The 6,290-nt window shown below is 40.3% G+C and overlaps 1 non-coding gene across 1 annotated transcript; it reads left to right on the top strand.

The window, feature by feature from the left end:
• Positions 1–5,007: 5,007 nt before the first annotated feature.
• On the top strand, positions 5,008–5,114 carry LOC148870608 (small nucleolar RNA R71). The gene has a single exon (XR_016108586.1). It is a non-coding gene; the product is annotated as a small nucleolar RNA R71 (small nucleolar RNA).
• Positions 5,115–6,290: the final 1,176 nt, after the last annotated feature.

Consider the following 6,290-nt stretch of genomic DNA (forward strand, 5'->3'; position numbering starts at 1 on the left):
AATAAATAGTAATGAACTTGAGGGGTTCCAGTCTTTTTTTTTTTTTTTTTTTTTTTTTTTTTTTTTTTGTGATGTCATTGCTTGCATATGTGTGTTGGGGTGCATGAGGTGCATGGTTTCAACCCCCATACCCTAGCCTCGGGCTCACTCCCCCACACTTGAGATGAACATTGTCCTCAATGTTCGTAGTGTTAGGGAGTCACACTTGCTAGAGCAAACTGAAGAAAAGAAAATGATGAACTGAGTCCTTAAAGAATTGGAATTTTGAGAAAAAGATCTTTATTTTACTAACTAATATTCTATAAAGATAAATGACAAAAAGATTCCTTAACTTGTTCATGAGCAAGCATAAGAGATTATTGGTTATCTAGATAAACAGTGGATGGAGGGGGTACAGTACTGCCCATTAAATATGGTTTCAGGCGCTGACCATTTACTTTAAACGTGCCCTGAACTGGGTGGGTGAGTTCTATAGCCCCATGGGGAAAAACCTGTGAAATGGTAAAGGGTCCAGACCACCTGGATCTCAGCTTACCTGGAAACAAGCGGAGACGGGAATTATATAACAATACCTGTTGGCCTACATAAAAGTCCCGTCTCAGCAAGTTCTTATCATGCCAGTTTTTTATTCTTTCTTTATAAACTTTGGCATTCTCATAGGTGGTAAGTCTGAATTCATCCAATTCATTCAATTGCAACCGCCTTTTAGCCCCTGTGGCCTGAATGTCAAAATTTAAGAATTTAAGAGCCCAATAGGCCTTGTGTTCCAATTCAACTGGTAAATGGCATGCTTTACCAAAGACCAATCTGTAGGGGGACATGCCAATAGGTGTCTTAAATGCAGTTCTGTATGCCCATAATGCATCATCTAATTTGATGGACCAATCTTTTCTGGTGGACGCTACGGTCTTTTCCAGAATTCTTTTGAGTTCCCTGTTAGCCAACTCCACTTGGCCACTGGTTTGAGGGTGATAAGGGGTAGCTAATTTATGTGTAATTCCATATTTCTGCATTAACCTCTCAAATTGGCTATTGCAGAAGTGAGTTCCCCTATCACTAATTATAGCTCGCGGAGTGCCAAATCGGGAGAATAGCTTCTTTAGGAAGTGTACTACCCTTCTTGAGTCATTTGTGGGTAAAGCCATGGCTTCTACCCATTTGGATACATAGTCAACTGCAACGAGGATGTACTTATTCCCAAAAGAATTCAGGAAAGGTCCCATGAAATCTATACCCCAAACATCAAAGATTTCACAGATTAAAATATTGGAAAGGGGCATTTCATTCCGTCGGGAAATGTTTCCCGATCTTTGGCATTTGTCACATGTGGACACATACCGATGGGCATCTTTAAAGAGTGTGGGCCAATAAAAACCTGATTGCGAAACCTTGGCTGCCGTGCGACTAGCTCCAAAATGACCTCCTGCTTCTTTATCATGGCAAAATTGGAGTACCGACTCCATCTCCTCCTCGGGGACACATCTCCTTATGATCTGATCTGCACACAATTTATACAAAAAGGGTTCCTCCCACAGATAGTATTTTACATCAGAAAAGAATTTCTTTTTCTGTTGATATGAAAGGTTAGGAGGAAGGACTTGTGCAGCTAGATAATTAGCAAAATCAGCATACCAAGGATATGAGTATTTCTGTATTGAGTACAACTGCTCATCCGGAAATTCTTCTCGAATGTTGCTGGTTATCTCCTCTTTTGAGCTTACCGTGTCCAACCGGGAGAGATGGTCAGCAGCCAGGTTTGCAGCACCCTTCAGGTCTCTAATCTCAATGTCAAACTCTTGCAATAAAAGGATCCACCTGATCAGTCTTGGTTTTGAGTTTTGCTTGGTAAGCAAGTGCCTTAATGCCGAGTGATCTGTGTGGACAACAACCTTGGATAATATCAGATATGAACGAAACTTATCAAGTGCAAATATTACTGCTAACAGCTCCTTTTCTGTGGTGGTGTAATTGAGTTGGGGTCCAGTCAAGGTTCTGCTAGCATAGTAAATTGGCTGAAAATGTTTGTTCATTCTTTGTCCTAAAACAGCTCCTATAGCAAAATCACTCGCATCACACATCAATTCAAATGGGAGGGTCCAATCTGGTGCTATCATGATAGGTGCATGGATCAATTTGTCTTTCAAGATGTTGAAAGCATGAAGACATTCAGTTGAAAATTCAAAAGGCACTTCTTTCTGAAGCAAGGTAGATAATGGCTTGGAAATTTTTGAGAAATCTTTAATAAACCTTCTATAGAATCCGACATGTCCTAAGAAACTTCTCAAAGAACGAATAGATGTTGGGGTTGGTAATTTTTCAATTGCCTCCACCTTGGCCTTGTCGACTTCTATACCTCTTTGAGAGATCTTGTGTCCAAGCACTATGCCTTCTTGCACCATAAAATGACATTTCTCCCAATTCAACACAAGATGTGTTTCTTTACATCTAGTAAGCACCTGTTCCAGATTATTCAAACATGCATCAAATGAAGAGCCAAAAACTGAAAAATCATCCATGAAGATCTCAATAAATTTTTCAACCATATCAGAAAATATAGACATCATACATCGCTGAAAGGTTGCTGGGGCATTGCATAACCCAAAGGGCATCCTTCGGTATGCAAAGGTTCCATATGGGCAAGTAAAAGTGGTCTTTTCTTGATCTTCTGGTGCAATTGGTATCTGGTTATACCCTGAATATCCATCCAAGAAACAATAATACTCATGCCCGGCTAGCCTCTCCAACATTTGATCCATAAATGGGAGAGGGAAATGGTCCTTCCGGGTGGCTTCATTTAATTTTCTATAGTCAATACACACACGCCATCCGGTAATGGTTCTAGTAGGGATGAGTTCATTTTTCTCATTTGGAACAACAGTCGTACCCCCTTTTTTGGGCACAACTTGCACAGGGCTTACCCAAGAACTATCAGAAATAGGATAAATGATCCCAGCATCTAACAACTTAATTATTTCAGCCTTTACCACTTCTTTCATGTTGGGATTCAGGCGCCTTTGGGGCTGAACGGAAGGCTTGCTGTCCTCTTCCATCAAAATTCTGTGAGTGCAGATTGATGGATTAATGCCTTTGATATCTTCTACCTTCCAAGCTATAGCATTTTTGTGTTCCCGCAGCACTCTTAATAATTTTTCTCTTTGTAAGGGATTCAGTGCTGCGGAAATTATCACGGGGAGATCTGATGGTTCCTCAAGGAAAGCATACTCTAAATGGGATGGTAATTGCTTCAGTTCAAGGGTGGGGGGTTCTTGGGGTGATGGCTTACCTGATGGTCCGGGCAATTTGCCTAAGTTCTCTAATTTAAGAAACCCCTTTCCCTTGAATTGAGGCTTATCATTCAGGTATGCTATCATGAGGTTTATTTTTTCATTTTCTGTTTCTTCAAGTTCTCCCTGCTGGAGGCAGAGTTCAAGAGGATCAGTTATTCTACTTACCTGGAAGCATTCATCAATTGTCAATTCAATGGCATCAATCATAAAACAAGAATCATCACTAGAGGGTGCATGTTTCATAGCATCAGACATTTTAAAAATTATCTCCTCATCTTGTATCCTAAGGCTGAGTTGTCCTTGTTGGACATCAATCATTGCTTTCCCGGTAGCCAGGAAAGGTCTCCCTAGGATAAGCGGGACCTCCACATCTTCTTGCATGTCTAACACAATGAAATCAACTGGAAAAATGAATTTGTCAACTTTAACTAACACATCTTCTATGATCCCCCTAGGATGTCTAATGGATCTATCAGCCAATTGTAATGCCACTCTAGTGAGTTGGGGTTCATTCAACCCCAATTTCTTGAAGATAGAATATGGCATTAAATTGATGCTAGCTCCCAGGTCACATAAAGCTTTTTCAATTTTTAAACTGCCAATGGTACAAGGAATAGTGAAACTCCCTGGATCTTTGAGTTTTTGAGGCAGCTTGTTCAGAAGGATAGCAGAACATTCCTCATTTAATGCAACTGTAGCCACATCTCCCAGTTTCCTTTTGTTTGCCAATAATTCCTTCAAAAACCTTGCATAGTGTGGCATCTGGGCTAAAGCATCAGCAAAAGGAATATTAATATGTAAACTTTTAAATATTTCAAGAAACTTACCAAATTCCTTCTCCAATTTTTGTTGCTTCAGCCTGTTAGGGAATGGAAGTTGTGGTTGTTGGTGCATCCCTTGTTGTGCTTCTGGTTGTTCCGTCTTCTGTTGTCTGGTTCCAAGGCTTGTTTCTACCTTGGGTTCAGCCCAATTCTTCTTTTCTACCTCAGGCAACTCTTTTCCACTTCTTAAGGTAATAGCTTGCACATGCTCTCGTGGATTCACTTCAGTGTTGCTTGGAAGAGTTCCCGGCAGTCTGGAAGAGATTAATTGTGCCAATTGCCCCACTTGGTTTTCCAGGTTTTTGATTGAGGCTTCCTGGTTCTGGAACCTAGTTTCTGCACCTGCTATAAATTTTGTCATCAGTTCCTCCAAATTGGATTTCGGTTCAGGCTGATGATAAGTCTGGTGGAACGGCTTGGAAATATGCTGATTTGGCCAGGACTGGTTTGAATGTCCCCTCCATCCTGGATGAAAAGTATGGTGACTCTGGTAACCCTGCTGTCTTGACGAATTGCTGACATAGTCAACTTGTTCAGTAGATGGTCTGAACTGATTGCCAACTTGGCAGTCTGTACTGATGTGGCCTCCCCCACACAATTCACAATTAAGAGGCTGCACATGCATGGCAGCTATCTGCATTTCATCTATTTTTTTACTGAGTGCTCCTATTTGTGCAGCTAGTGCTGTATAAGTGTCAACATTATGCAAGCCTTGCTGCTTCCTAGTTTGAGTCCTTTCCGAATGCCATTGATAATTGTTGGCTGCCATTTCCTCAATAAGTGCATGGGCAACCTCAGGAGTTTTATTATTTATGGATCCTCCGGCTGCAGCATCTAATATGGTCTTATTTGAGTCAGTAAGACCATTATAGAAAGTCTGCACTTGCAGCCAAATGGGGAGGCCATGGTGAGGAACTCTCCTTAACAGCTCCTTGTATCTTTCCCAAGACTCATATAAAGATTCCCCCTCTTGCTGGAAAAAAGTAGTGATGTCATTCCTCATTTTAGCAGTTTTAGAAGGGGGAAAATATTTAGAGAGAAAACAGCTGGCCATTTCGTCCCATGTGGCTATAGATCCTGCCGGTAATGAGTTCAACCAAGCTTTGGCTTTATCCTTCAAAGAAAATGGGAATAACCTCAGCCGGATGGCATCATCACTTACCCCATTGTGTTTGAAGGTGTCACAGATTTCCAAGAAGTTAGCAATATGGGCATTCGGATCCTCATTGGCCATACCACAAAACTGAACCGTATTTTGTATCATTTGGATTATGGCCGGTTTAATTTCGAAGTTATTGGCAGCAATAGTTGGCCTGATAATGCTGGAGACAGTCCCGGTGAGGGTAGGCTTGGCATAATCCATCATAGTTCTTTGTTCAGCCATTTCTTGTGCTTCTTGTCTGACTTGCTTAGCAGCTCTCAAACGGACACGGAGAGTCCGTTCAATCTCTGGGTCGTAAAGGATCTCTTCCAGTTCAGGTCTGCTTGTCATAAACTGTTAAAGTCAAAGCAATAAAAATGCCAATATTCACAAAAGAAAATAAATAACTAATCCTATCACACTGAAAATGTAAAGTGAAGTATTGGAATACAAAACCTACATCCTATCATGAATAAATGAAGCCGATTATACTAAAAGCAGATTTAAACCAATCATCTTATTCAAGGTTCCTTTATCTACATCCATCGATTGCAACATCTGAATTCAGACCCAATTTAGATCTGAGTTCAGATCTACAAGTCTTTGGTATTGTTAGTCTAGAGAAATTAATAAATAATAATTCAGATCTGAGCTGGATATCTCATACACACTCATTGGTATACACTACAATATACATCCATTAAGGTTGGAATCAATTCTATGATGCTTTAGGGCTGAAATCAGATCTGATCTAAAAAAAAAAATTTAAAAGGATCTGAAATAAACTAAAACCAGTCCTGAGTTAGGCTTGGGTTAAAAACTCTACAATTGAAGCTCAAACCTGTATAGCTGATGCATATCAAACACTTGCTAAGACCTGAAAATTGGGTCTGCAATGTTTGGTATTGCAAGCTATTCGGCCCATACAACTTTTGTAGAAATCTGAAATCAGGTCTGCTAACTGTTGCACTATAGCAGCCCTGCTACAGATCTGAATGCTAAAAGAAATACTTGGAAAGTGCTAATTTTTCTTAAATATCT

This window comes from Nelumbo lutea, chromosome 2 (assembly GCF_056320005.1).
Source record: "Nelumbo lutea isolate HS-2025 chromosome 2, American lotus-T2T, whole genome shotgun sequence".
Lineage (NCBI taxonomy): Eukaryota > Viridiplantae > Streptophyta > Magnoliopsida > Proteales > Nelumbonaceae > Nelumbo > Nelumbo lutea.